General features: G+C 46.3%; 1 protein-coding gene across 1 annotated transcript in view; it reads left to right on the top strand.

Moving 5' to 3' along the window:
• The window catches only part of ORC4 (origin recognition complex subunit 4), a 131,552-nt gene that overhangs the window by 51,228 nt on the left and 66,271 nt on the right, over nucleotides 1-14,053 (top strand). The window lies entirely within an intron of this gene.

The raw sequence follows: 14,053 nt of genomic DNA, 5'->3' as shown, positions 1-14,053 counted from the left end.
TAGTAGATTCCCAGAACTGAGGTGTACAAAGATAACACCCCCCCCCCCCCCCCCCTTCAACACACACACTTCCCTTTCTCATACGTCCTAGAGGATGCTGGGGACTCCGTAAGGACCATGGGGTATAGACGGGATCCGCAGGAGACATGGGCACACTAGAAGACTTTGAATGGGTGTGAACTGGCTCCTCCCTCTATGCCCTTCCTCCAGACCTCAGTTAGATTCTGTGCCCAGGAGTGACTGGACACACACTAGGGAATCTCTACTGAGTTTCTCTAAAATACTTTTTCTCTAACGTCCTAGAGGATGCTGGGACTCCGTAAGGACCATGGGATAGACGGGCTCCGCAGGAGACATGGGCACTTTAAGAAAGACTTTGGATCTGGGTGTGCACTGGCTCCTCCCTCTATGCCCCTCCTCCAGACCTCAGTTTGATACTGTGCCCAGAGGAGATGGGTGCACTTCAGGGAGCTCTCCTGAGCTTCCTGACAGAAAGTATATTTGTTAGGTTTTTTATTTTCAGGGAGCCTGCTGGCAACAGACTCCCTGCATCAAGGGACTGAGGGGAGAGAAGCAGACCTACTTCTGTGAGTTTCAAGGCTTTGCTTCTTAGGCTACTGGACACCATTAGCTCCAGAGGGAGTCAGAACACAGGTCTCACCCTGGAGTTCGTCCCGGAGTCGCGCCGCCGTCGTCCTAACAGAGCCGGAAGATAGAAGCTGGGTGAGTATGAGAAGAAAAAGAAGACTTCAGAGGCGGCAGAAGACTTCATGATCTTCACTGAGGTAACGCACAGCAGTGCAGCTGTGCGCCATTGCTCCCACACACCTCACACACGGCAGTAACTGTAAGGGTGCAGGGCGCAGGGGGAGCGTCCTGGGCAGCAATATAAACCTCATTTCTGGCAAAAGAGATATATATACAGCTAGGCACTGTATATATAAAGAGCCCCCGCCAGTTTTTATTATATTTAAGCGGGACAGAAGCCCGCCACTGAGGGGGCGGGGCTTCTCCCTCAGCACTCACCAGCGCCATTTTCTCCACAGCACAGCTGAAAGGAAGCTCCCCGGACTTTCCCCTGCTTATCCACGGTGAAAGGGGGTTTCAGAGAAGAGGGGGGGCACATAATTGGCAGCAAATAATAGTATTACAGCGCTACTGGGTAAACACATTGTGTGTTTTTCCTGGGATATTAGCGCTGGGTGTGTGCTGGCATACTCTCTCTCTGTCTCTCCAAAGGGCCTTGTGGGGGAACTGTCTTCAGATAAGAGGATTCCCTGAGTGTGTGGTGTGTCGGTACGTGTGTGTCGACATGTCTGAGGTAAAAGGCTCTTCTAAGGAGGAAATGGAGCAAATGTGTGTGTGTGGTGTCTCCGTCGACAACGCCGACACCTGACTGGATATGTGGAATTAAGTGCTGAGGTAAATTTATTGCACAAAAGATTAGAGAACAGACAGGGAATCCACCCATGTCTGTCCCTATGTCGCAGGGACCTTCAGAGTCTCAAAACGCCCACTATCCAAAATAATAGACACTGATACCGACACGGAGTCTGACTCCAGTGTCGACTACGATGATGCAAAGTTACAGCCAAAACTGGCAGAAAAGTATTCAATATATGATTATTGCAATAAAAGATGTTTTGCATATCACTGATGACCCATCTGTCCCTGACACGAGGGTACACATGTTTAAGGGGAAGAAAGCTGAGATAACATTTCCCCCCTCTCATGAACCAAATGAATTGTGTGAAAAAGAGCGGGAATCTCCAGACAAGAAACTGCAGTTTCCCAAAAGAATTCTCATGGCGTATCCTTTCCCTGCTAGGGCCAGGATACGATGGGAATCCTCCCCTAAGGCGGACAAGGCGTTAACACGTTTACCCAAAAGGTAGCGCTGACATACCAAGATACAGCTACCCTCAGGGATCCTGCAGATAGCATGCAGAAAAGTACTTTGAAGTCCATTTACACACATTCTGGTACACTACTCAGACAGGCGATTGTGTCGGCAGGGGTTTATAGCGCTGTAGCAGCGTGGACAGATACCTTATCAGCGGAGATTGAAACCCTAGATAAGGATACCATGTTATTGACCCTAGGATATACAAAAAATGCTGTCTTGTATAAAAGACATGCTCAAAGAGACATTGGTCTACTGGGTTCTAGAGTCAACGCTATGTCGATTTCTGCTAGACGTGTCCTGTGGAACATGCAATGGACAGGTGATGCCGACTAAAAGAGGCATATGGAGGTTTTACCTTACAAGGGTGAGGAATTGGGTGGAGAAGGGCTTTCGGACCTGGTCTCCACAGCTATAGCTGGTAAATCTGATCTTTTGCCTTATATTCCATCAAAGCCTAAGAAAGCACAACATTATCAAATGCAGTCCTTTCGGTCGCAGAAAAACAAGAAAGTACGAGGAGCGTCCTTTCTTACCAGAGGTAAGGGCGCAGGGCACAGCTAGTTCCCAGGAACAGAAGTCCTCCCCGGCCTCTACTAAATCCACCGCATGACACTGGGGCTCCGCTAAGGGAGTCCGCCCCAGTGGGAGCACGTCTTCGACTCTTCAGCCACATCTGAGTTCACTCACAGGTGGATCCCTGGGCAATAGAAATTGTTTCTCAGGGTTACAAGCTGGAATTCGAAGAGGTGCCTTCTCGCCGGTTTTTCTTATCGGCCCTACCGGCTTCTCCCCCAGAAAGGGAAATAATATTAAATACAATTCACACATTGTATCTCCAACAGGGGGTGCTCAAGGTTCCCCTCCTTCAACAAGGAAGGGGGATATTACTCAACCTTGGCTGTAGTCCCGAAACCGGACGGTTCGGTCAGACCTATTTTAAAATTAAAATCTCTGAACCTATACTTGAAAAGGTTAAAATTCAAGGTGGAATCGCTCAGAGCTATCATCGCCAGCCTGGAAGGGGGGGATTTTATGGTGTATCTAGACATAAAGGCTGTATACCTTCATGTTCCCATTTATCCACCCCATCCGGCGTACCTGAGAATTACGGTACAGTATTATCATTACCAATTTCAGGGTAATTGGCGGAAATGATGGTGCTCCTACGCAAGCAAGGAGTCACAATTATCCCATACTTGGACGATCTCCTAATAAGGGCGAGATCAAAAGAGCAGTTGTTGAACAGCGTGTTACTTTCACTGAAGGTGTTACAGAAACACGGCTGGATTCTCAATATCCCGAAGTCACAGTTGGTTCCTATGACTCGTCTGCCCTTCTTGGGCATGATTCTGGATACAGACCAGAAAAGGGTTTTTCTTCCGATAGAAAAAGCTCAGGAACTCATGACTCTAGTCAAGAACCTGTTGAAGCCAAAACAAGTGTCAGTGCATCATTGCACTCAAGTCCTGGGAAAAATGGTGGCGACGTACGAAGCCATTCCCTTCGGCAGGTTCCATGCAAGGACTTTCCAATGAGACCTATTGGACAAATGGTCCGGGTCACATCTGCAAATGCATCAACGGATCACCCTGTCCCCCAGGGCCAGGGTATCTCTCCTGTGGTGGCTGCAGAGTGCTCACCTTCTAGAGGGCCGCAGGTTCGGCATTCAGGATCGGATCCTGGTGTCCACGGACGCGAGCCTCCGAGGTTGGGGAGCAGTCACACAGGGAAAAAATTTCCAAGGCCTTTGGTCAAGTCAAGAGACTTGTCTTCACATCAACATCCTGCAATTAAGGGCCATATACAACACCCTACGTCAAGCGGAGACCTTACTTCGCGACCGACCAGTTCTGATCCAGTCAGACAACGTCAGCACAGTAGCTCATGTAAACCGCCAGGGCGGCACAAGGAGCTGAGTGGCAATGGCGGAAGCCACCAGAATTCTTCGCTGGGCGGAGAATCATGTAAGCGCACTGTCAGCAGTGTTCATTCCGGGAGTGGACAACTGGGAAGCAGACTTCCTCAGCAGACACGACCTGCATCCGGGAGAATGGGGACTTCATCAGGAAGTCTTCGCACAGATTGCAAGTCGGTGGGGACTGCCCCAAATAGACATGATGGCGTCCCGTCTCAACAAAAAGCTACAAAGGTATTGCGCCAGGTCAAGAGATCCCCAGGCGGTAGCTGTGGACGCCCTAGTGACACCGGGGCTGTTCCAGTCGGTCTATGTATTCCATCCTCTTCCTCTCATACCCAAGGTGTTAAGAATAATAAGAAAAAGAGGATTAAGAACAATACTCATTGGTCCGGATTGGCCACGAAGGGCCTGGTATCCGGATCTGCAGGAAATGCTCACAGAAGATCCGTGGCCTCTTCCTCTAAGACAGGACCTGCTGCAACAGGGTCCCTGTCTATTCCAAGACTTACCGCAGCTGCGTTTGACGGCATGGCGGTTGAACGCCGGATCCTAGCGGAAAAAGGTATTCCGGATGAGGTCATTCCTACACAAATAATGGCTAGGAAGGATGTGACATCTAAGCATTATCACCGAATATGGTGTCAAAGTCAGAAAAATATCACGATGCACACTGCCATATTTGCACCTCATATGTGTCCCTGCTGCGCATGCGTGCGCTCTCCCGTGCGTGCGCATACTCGCTGTTGCGGGCACCCGCAGGCGCACGGTATGCGCATTTACGGTAGAGATTGTATGCGTCTAGCGGGCGACTCTTTCGTTACATATTTCCACTATATAATGTATTTTGTAGATCATGGTCCCTTTGATAGATTCTGAAAGTTTGGTTAATGTAGCATGTTCATGGACAGAGAAATCCCTCTTTGTTTGATACGAAGGGTCAGACAGGAGTAATACTGTGGTGTTTAGTATCCATCGGAAGAGTATTTAATTAGCAATATTCCGGTGTTGGTTTGAAGCGGATTAATCGCTCGTGCGAATAGTTATGGACATAAGAAGTTTATGTCCATTTACTATTATTTGCACTTACTTATCCATACGGCGGGAAACCCAGATTCCCACCCACCTGAGCAGTTGGAAATCGTCACAGCCCACCTGTATGAATCAACCTATGACCTTTTGTTATAATGCGAGGAGGAATTCCTGTGTCCAATGAACAATGAGATTGTAGGGACCATTGAATTGTATTGTGTGTGGGGCATAAATAGACAAGCCGATCACATCCAGCTCACTCTTCAACGGTTCTCATTGCTGAAAATCGGGAGCTGGATGTCCAGAGGCGCATGCGATCGTTCCCCTTGTGCGTAAGTTTTCTCCGCAATCATATTGTCTTTCTTGTTATTATGGGCCATATCTCTCTCTCTCTCTCTCTTCTCTTTCTCTCGTATTCTCTTAAACGTAATAGTATTGTATTGTATTTACTGTGTAGTTATCTGGTTAGTTAGTCTATGTTATATTGTAGTGTATGACTTGTAATTGTATTATTCTTTTTCAAGTATAACATTCATATTAGGCGTTAGACCCTAAGCACGGTATTTGTGTATTTCTTATAGTGTTAAGTATTCTCAGAGCGTCGGTGACGCTCGAACAGCTTTTAAGTTAATAAGGTTACACGGTGTTGCATCTACACTCAATCTCTGCACTAAGGTTTACTGCATAATACACTGTTTTATGGTATAGTTACAAAGGTTTAACATTGTGAGCGTCTGCGCCGCTGGTGATCTCCTCGTGGTCTCGAGCGTTCGCATCGCTATAGCAAATCATTACGTTAGTCGGCAGCCAATAGTGTGCCTGCCTGTGATCTCTTGGCCGTGAGCGAACGTGACGCTTGAGCGTCTCGACCTCGGCTAAGCGATTGCTACGCAACGTGCGTACCCTTACGGTACTCCATACGTCAATAGCGTATAGTGTTCTTAGGCCTCTTTATAGGGTTTTAAATAAGATAAATATTTAGCTTTATCAATTGGCGGCTCGTCCTGTCCTTCACATATCTCTGCTAGGTAATTTCAGCAGACATTATCCAGCAGCAAAAGGCGGGAGGTCATATTCCTCGTAGTGCTGTTTGGATAAGCGTCTGCTTCGCTTAGTAAAGGGTGCTGAAGGAATCCGGAACCGGAGGTAAGAACAAAACGCTAGTGTCTTTTAAAACTGTTTATTTCTGTCTTGCGTACATACGCACATATCTGCATTTCTTTTCATTCGTGTATTTTCATATATCACTCTCCTGTTTGCCATTTTATAATTGATAAAACGTGCTAAGAGAGATTTGTCGTTATTTCATAGTTAAAGTGTAAATGTAATATATAAAGGGATAAAGTGTAAAACCCACACGCAACTCTACCTAAGGTATAAGGAGAGATTGGTGTGTTGCGCGGTAGACGATCGAGGATCATCTACATTGATAAAACGTGTTAGTTGTGTTACGGTGGATATTTGCTTTGCGTACACGTGTCTCTAACAAAGGGTGAGACTCGCGTACGCAACTCAAAGGCCGACGTACGCAGCGTAAATTACGCAACGGAGCGTCCGGGTACGCCCACGTAACTCAAATCACACGATAGTGTTATTGCAACAGGCGGAAAGGTGGCAACGTGGTAAGTAGCGCAAGTCTATTTTAGTGTCCGAAATTTAGATTAACAGATCCTTCTCCAAATTCACAACACATCTGGTCTAAAGAAAATTTCTGCGCAGAAATAGAAATAGAAACAAAAAGTGTACATGTGATGAGTGAGTGTTTTTAAGTTTATACAATTTTTGAGGTTGAACCACAAGAAGTCGAGTTCTCGCAGGAGTACATACATGTAAGTGACGTGCATGGTGGCTAGGGAGGCATCTCTGGTTAAACATAAAATTTGAGCAGTAGAGTATAGTAGACCAGGCGGTCATACTACAGACCAGGAGGTCCAGGTACAGCAGACTAAGAAGTCTGCCATAAATACGAGAAAAGGGCACAACCCAGGGGGTTGGTGCAAAACCCATATAGGCCAATAAAGCTCTGGCTGAAGGAATTCGCAGCCGAAATTTTCGATTCCACTGGTCGCTCAGTACATAAGATTAGTTGCTTATGTGCTGAACGATTGTACCGCACGTAATTGTGTACATTAGTTAGTCTGACCAGTACCATTTGTGTACGAACCCGGTCGTAAAACTATTTGTACACTCTGATGTGATTTGTGTAATTTTTTATTTTCTGAAGGGAAGTTCGCTGGTCACTCAGGAATTGTCCAACAACCAATAGTTACTGGAAAGAGTAAGTGTTCTGCGGATATCCCTCGCATGTTCCAGTAAATAGAGGTTCATAGGGGCCCTGGGTCGAGTACGCCAGCGCTAAGGCAGTGTGTGGGTCGTATTGGTCGGCGTGGGCGAGTGAGTGGGGTACTCGGTAAACCGCCACCGTCAGCCTATCGTGAACATTTTGGTTTTTGTAAGGGTTCGCTGAAGACCCTGATTGAAGGTCAGAGGTGGTGAAAGCAACGCCTGCAAGTTATGGGGGCCAATTGTTCAGGAAGGGGGCGATCAACCTCGGTTCGGGTTGATTCAGTAAACCGACCAGTCGGGTCGGCAAGGTACGTAATGTGTGAAAAATATGGTTCACATACAGAGGTTTTATGTGATGAATGGGAGAGAATGACAGTGCATGACGGGGAGAAATTCCCAAGAGTAGGTAGCTTTAGCCCAGAAGTGTTGCAAAATTTAAGGAGGAGGATATGTCTCATTAAATCAACAAAGAGACGAATCCAACATTATGATTATTTGCAGTTATGGCAACAGGAGGGTGAAATACAGAGAGGATTGGCTCTGGCGGCGGGATCTAATCCTATCAAGAAATTGATAGCGACGGCCCCGCCGCCACCATACATATCAGGAGAGAAATTGGTTGCGGAGAATGACGCATTAGGGTGTAACAAACAAACACTTAGCAACTGTGTAAATGTTAATAAGTTAACTAATGCAAGTATTAACCCGTGCAAGTTGTACCCTGTTTTGAACTTTCCCCAGGAGTGTGATCAAGAGGACGAATCGGCAACAATATCGGCGCTCTCTCTAGCAGCCACCATAGCAGAGACAACAGTAGGCACGGCTCCACCCACGAGATTAGTAACAAAAGACCCTAGCGGAGGGATAGGTGAGGTCGTATCTACAGGTAAGTACGGCACCATACACTATGCTGAAACCATTTCACCACAGGCTGTAGAACCTACACAGAGTGATGTTAGTAGACTTAATCCTGTTAGGGTAATAGCAGTGCCAAATGGGAAAACTGACACGACAGGAATCACACCTGTTAGGAACATTGCCATGTACAGCCCATTTTCCCGAATGGAATTAAGAACCATAGTGTCTGAATTCCCTGATCCTAGAAAAGACTTAGTTGCTAGCCAGAAATACATCAGAGACCTAGGGAACACTTTAGAGCCTAATAACAAAGACTGGCAGGTATTGCTGAGGGCATGTTTACCCTCCAATGTCGACGCAGCTCAATTTTTAGCTGACTGTGGATTAGATCAGGATGTACCTCTTACAGATGTGTACAACAAAGATAACGTAAAAAGAATAAGTTTACAGTTAAAGGAGTATTTTCCAGCGGTAGTTAAGTGGAACAAGATTTTCTCCATTAGACAGAAAGAGTCAGAAACTGCTGCAGAATATTTTCACAGGGCATTACTAGAAATGGCAAAATACACAGGTATAGAAGACATTAAAACAAACATAAACCATCGAGAAGTAGCAGTATCTGTACTAATGGACGGTTTAAAAGAGACATTAAAGACAAGGGTACAGACCACGCAACCATGTTGGCGAGGTCTGTCGGTGGCTACTTTGAGAGAGGCTGCTATTGATCACGACCGGAATATCACCCGACACAGGGAGTCACAAGGTGATAAGTTAATGGCCGTAAGTATACAGGCCCTGACCACAAGGCAGCCTTTGTATAAATCACCAAACCCTGTGGGTAAGTCAAATGTGGTAACTTGTTTTTCATGTCATAGACAGGGACACATGGCACGAGACTGTAGAGTGAAAAATTCACAAAACTCATATCAACCCCCTAGACAACGACACGACATTGGGAGCAGGGTCCGCAGAAACGGAGTTATGAGCCACATGCAGGGGAAACAAAAAGATACCCCCCGAACAGAGACTGGCAAGCCTCTGGCAGTTCCCATTTGACCCCTTCACAAGTAGTTGCTGCCAGCGGGATTCAGGGAGGTCACCATACCCAATAGGGGTGTGGCCATACCTGTAATCTGCAGCCAGTAAAATTGATTGCAAGTCTTGGGAGTGAACCTGAAATTGCAATCAATGTAGCTGGTAAATCATTAAACTTTCTTGTAGACACAGGGGCGGCCAAATCAGTGATAAATTCGACAGTGGGCATGAGAACCACTGGTAAGACAATTCCAGCCATAGGGGTAACGGGAGTAGTCCAGCACTACCCTGTTAGCAAACCAGCCGAGATTACAGTAGGGCCTTTACATACCAAGCATTCCTTTTTGCTGGCTGCATCGGCACCGACTAATCTCCTGGGAAGAGACTTATTGTGTAAAATGGGGTGCGTCATCTATTGTACTCCTGAAGGTGTATTCTTGGACATACCTGAGAATCACGCTCAGGAAGTGCAAGACATGTTAGACTCCCCATCAAAATTAATGTCACATACCATTATGACAAATAGGACTCCATCCCAAGTAGAAGAAATGACATCCCAGATACCAGAGTCACTTTGGACTAAAGACGGACAAGACACTGGATTAATGGCAAACGTAGCTCCAGTAGTTGTACAAGTAAAAGATGGTAGGATAGCTCCAAAAATCCCACAGTACCCTCTGAAGCCAGAGGTGGAGTTAGGAGTTTATCCCGTAATAGAGCGCTTGCTACAACAGGGCATTCTGGTAAGAACGTCCAGCACTGCCAATAGTCCCATCTTCCCTGTGAAAAAGAGTGGGGGCAGGGGTTACCGGCTAGTGCAGGATCTAAGGGGGATTAACAAAATAGTTGAGTCAGTTCCCCGTAGTGCCAAATCCAGCTGTCATCCTTATGCAAATCCCTCCCACTGCGAAATTTTTCACTGTTATTGACCTCTGCTCCGCTTTCTTTTCGGTACCCCTGCACCCTGACAGCCAATATTTGTTTGCATTCACATACAGAGGAGTCCAATACACATGGACTCGATTACCACAAGGTTTCATAGACCGTCCAAGTATATTTTCCCAGGCTTTGCATGATTGTTTACAGTCTTTCCAACCAGAGAGTGGATCAGTATTAATACAGTACGTGGATGATCTACTACTGTGTTCTGATTCATTGGAAGCATCCCTGAAGGATACGAAACAGCTCCTGTTTCATCTTTCAGACACAGGACACAAGGTTTCCAAAGACAAGTTGCAATTATGCCAAACTAAGGTAAAATATTTGGGACACTGTCTAACACAAGGACTGAGACACCTGACCGCTGATAGAATTCAAGCAATTAGAGACATGACTCTGCCACAAACCCAGCAACAGATCAGAACATTTTTAGGAATGTGTGGGTATTGCCGTAACTGGATCCCAGGGTTTTCCATTCTAGCATTACCTTTGCAGGAGATGGTTTCCTCAAACAAACCTGATCGGATTTCGCATACAGACGAGTCCGAGATGGCATTTGAGAGACTTAAACAGTGCCTAACGCAGGCACCAGCATTAGGTATGCCAGACTATGGGAAACCCTTTGAGCTGTACGGAACAGAAAGTGCTGGTTGCGCGGCAGGCGTCTTAACCCAAAAGCACGGTGATGCCAGCAGGCCAGTAGCATACTACAGCGCTCAGCTAGACACGGTAGCGCGATCCCTCCCCACATGCTTTCTAAGCGTTGCTGCGATAGCATTGCTAGTAACGAAAAGCGAAGATGTAGTGCTAGGTCACAACCTCACAATTCATACACCACATGCAGTGTCAGCCTTGCTAAATTCTGCCCAAACCAGGCACGTCTCATCAGCGCGGTTTACAAGATGGGAATTGGCACTAATGGCCCCCGTAAACATCACCATAAGGAGATGCAATGCATTAAATCCTGCAACATATCTCCCAGGTGTGCCTGGACAGGCACAAAGGGTGGAGGATGAGAGTGGTGGGGAAGGAGAATTTAATACAAAGGAGGACACACATGATTGTATGGAATATTTGACCCAAAATTTTACCGCAAGGCCTGACATCAGTGACAACCCACTGGAAGATGTAGATCTAACTTTCTACACGGACGGTAGTTGTCACAGACAGTCAGACTCGGGAGACTTGTGTACTGGATACGCAGTCGTAGATGACCAAGGCACCATAGAAGCGGAACCGCTAGGCCCACCTCACTCAGCCCAGGTTGCTGAACTGGTCGCCCTAACCAGAGCATGTGAATTGGCTAAGGGCAAATCAGCCAATATCTACACCGATTCTAGATACGCATTCGGGGTAGTCCATGATTTCGGAGCCCTATGGCGCCTCAGAAATTTCATGACGGCAGCTGGTACACCGGTAGCGCATGCAGCTCACATCAAAAGGCTTCTAACAGCGATACAGGAACCCGACAGAGTGGCTGTTATCAAGTGTAAAGCACACACATATAGCCAAGACCCAGTATCACTTGGTAACAGCCGAGCAGACGAAGCAGCTAAGTTAGCAGCTGGGACCCCCAGACAGACAGACACCACACAACTGATGGTATTTAATACCATCAACACACAGAAGTTGTGTGAGATGCAAAATTTGTGTTCCACACAGGAAAAGGCAGTCTGGAAGGCAAAGGGATATGGCCAGGAGTCCTCAGGACTCTGGACGGATGGACAAGGTAAACCGGTGGCCCCCAGAGTATATCTCCCATGTTTAGCTGAGGCAGCTCACGGGCTGACTCATCTGGGCAAGGAAGGAATGTGCAAGTTGGTAAGAGCATATTGGTGCGCCCCAGGATTTTCATCTCATGCAAGTAAGAGAGCAATGTCATGCCTTACATGCTTGAGAAAGAATATCGGAAAGGCAATACCAACAGAACCATCTCATATCCCACCTACAGGCGGTCCTTTTCAGGTAATACAGATTGACTTTATTCAATTACCCCCTTGTCGAAATTTGAAATATGTACTTGTTTGTATAGATGTATTCTCAAATTGGGTCGAAGCATTTCCTGCGGCCACAAATACCGCCATGTTTACTGCTAAGAAAATTGTGCAGGAATTTGTATGTAGATATGGTATCCCTAGAATAATTGAAAGTGATAGGGGTACCCATTTTACAGGTGATGTCTTTCAAGGAATGTGTAAGTTGATGGGAATTGATAGCAAGCTGCACACTCCATACCGTCCACAGGCGAGTGCGAAGGTGGAAAGAGTGAACAGCACTATTAAAAATAAACTGAGCAAAGTTATGGCAGAGACAGGATTGACATGGCCAGAAGCTTTACCCATTGTACTGTACAGCATCAGAACCACTCCCAGGTCCCCTCTTAATCTGTCTCCCTTTGAAATCTTGTTTGGTCGACAGCCGCATGTTATGATTAACCCTCAGGATGATTTGAAGTGTAACAATGAAGTGACTGTAAAGTACTTGATTAACATGAGTAAACAGCTAAGGAATCAAAATGATAATTTGAAGTTGGTGATTCCTGATTTACCAGATAGTAATTGTCATGACATTGAACCTGGGGATTATGTAATGATACGGAATTTTCTACGCTCAGGTTGCCTTATTGACAGATGGGAAGGACCATACCAAGTCTTATTGACTAGCACTACAGCATTGAAAGTTGCAGAGAGAGAGACTTGGGTTCATTCGTCCCATTGTAAGAAGGTTGCTGATCCAGAGAGGTCCCGTGATAAGGAACAGACGGTAGAGGAAGTTGTATCACTGGAGTGTCTGTTCCAGGAGGACTGAGGCGGCACCTGAGCATTGAGAATCACAAGATCAAAAGCAGTTGTCGATTCCCTGTTCCCTTTTATTGTTTTTCTCCACTTCCCATCCCCCCTCCCTCAAATTATTTTTCCCCCTTCTCATTCTTCTTCGTTTCCTCCTATAAGATGGACTTGCCCCAAGAGACTGTGATCCGGATTTTCCTGTTGACCATGATGTTGACCAGAGCAGTCTGTTCCGGCGAGAGTACCATGGAGGTCGAGAGAGGTTCTGGAATGGGTTCTGATGACTGAGATGGAGGCGTAGTTTTCCGAGAACAACATAACCAACAAGCAAAGGCGAGTATCAGAAAACGATCCGATAGCATTGACCATAGAAGGAATTGTGAAGGATTGTTAGCTGAAGAAAACTGTATCTGTAGGCTCTGTGACAATGTAGTTGAGGATGGATGCATCAAGAAATGCCAATCCAGTTTTAATATCCACATGGACCGGCATCCCTTGAGTGACTATCACTCCTTAGTGGGTAGTGTGCTAAATCAAACAGATTGTTGGGTATGCTCTCAAGTACCTCAAGGTCATAGCAAATCAGGACTAGTACCATTTCCTTTAACGATAGGGGAGGTACTTGAGCTAAGTGGTGGGAGGCCGGTGGACAGGAGGTTTAATATCTCCAGTCCTCCTAGTTTGAAGCTCCACCAATATCATGTGGATAGATCCCTCATATGTTTTAACATTTCCAATCCCCGAAAGCCGGGAAATTGGGAAGTGTCATGGAGTAACCAAACCATGACCTTTTCATATAGAGCAGATAGAATGCCGACAGATACAGAGCTTATACGCCACATAGCCAGTAGAGGAAAATCTTTCCGATATAGGTATACCCTAGGAAATAGGATTCCGAGAGTTGGAGAGGTATCACCAGGATACTGTGCACATATCGTACAAGCTGATACGTGTACTAGACAGATGGGAGAATTAGGGTTAGGAGATTTCACATGGAAGATGTGTAATATGGTTATGTCCTACTCCGTCCCATATGTTCTCCCCGATGATGCATATTTCATATGCGGGAGGAAGGCGTATAAGTGGCTTGCCCCAAACTCTGAAGGATTGTGTTATATTGGAAAAGTACTGCCTGAAGTAATGACTGTATCACATGCCAAAATGAAAGATATACACCGTGTTGCCCAAGCTCCTTATACTCACACCCATTACGAGCACGTAGTTAAACGGCACCTGATAGAAAGAACAGAGCATCCGGCCTCTGACATGATCCATGAATCCACCGGGATTCAG

Source organism: Pseudophryne corroboree, chromosome 7 (genome assembly GCF_028390025.1).
Source record: "Pseudophryne corroboree isolate aPseCor3 chromosome 7, aPseCor3.hap2, whole genome shotgun sequence".
In the NCBI taxonomy this organism is placed as follows: Eukaryota; Metazoa; Chordata; class Amphibia; order Anura; family Myobatrachidae; genus Pseudophryne; species Pseudophryne corroboree.
Note: the sequence above shows the minus strand (reverse complement) of the source record. Positions and strands in the feature narration are given on the sequence as shown.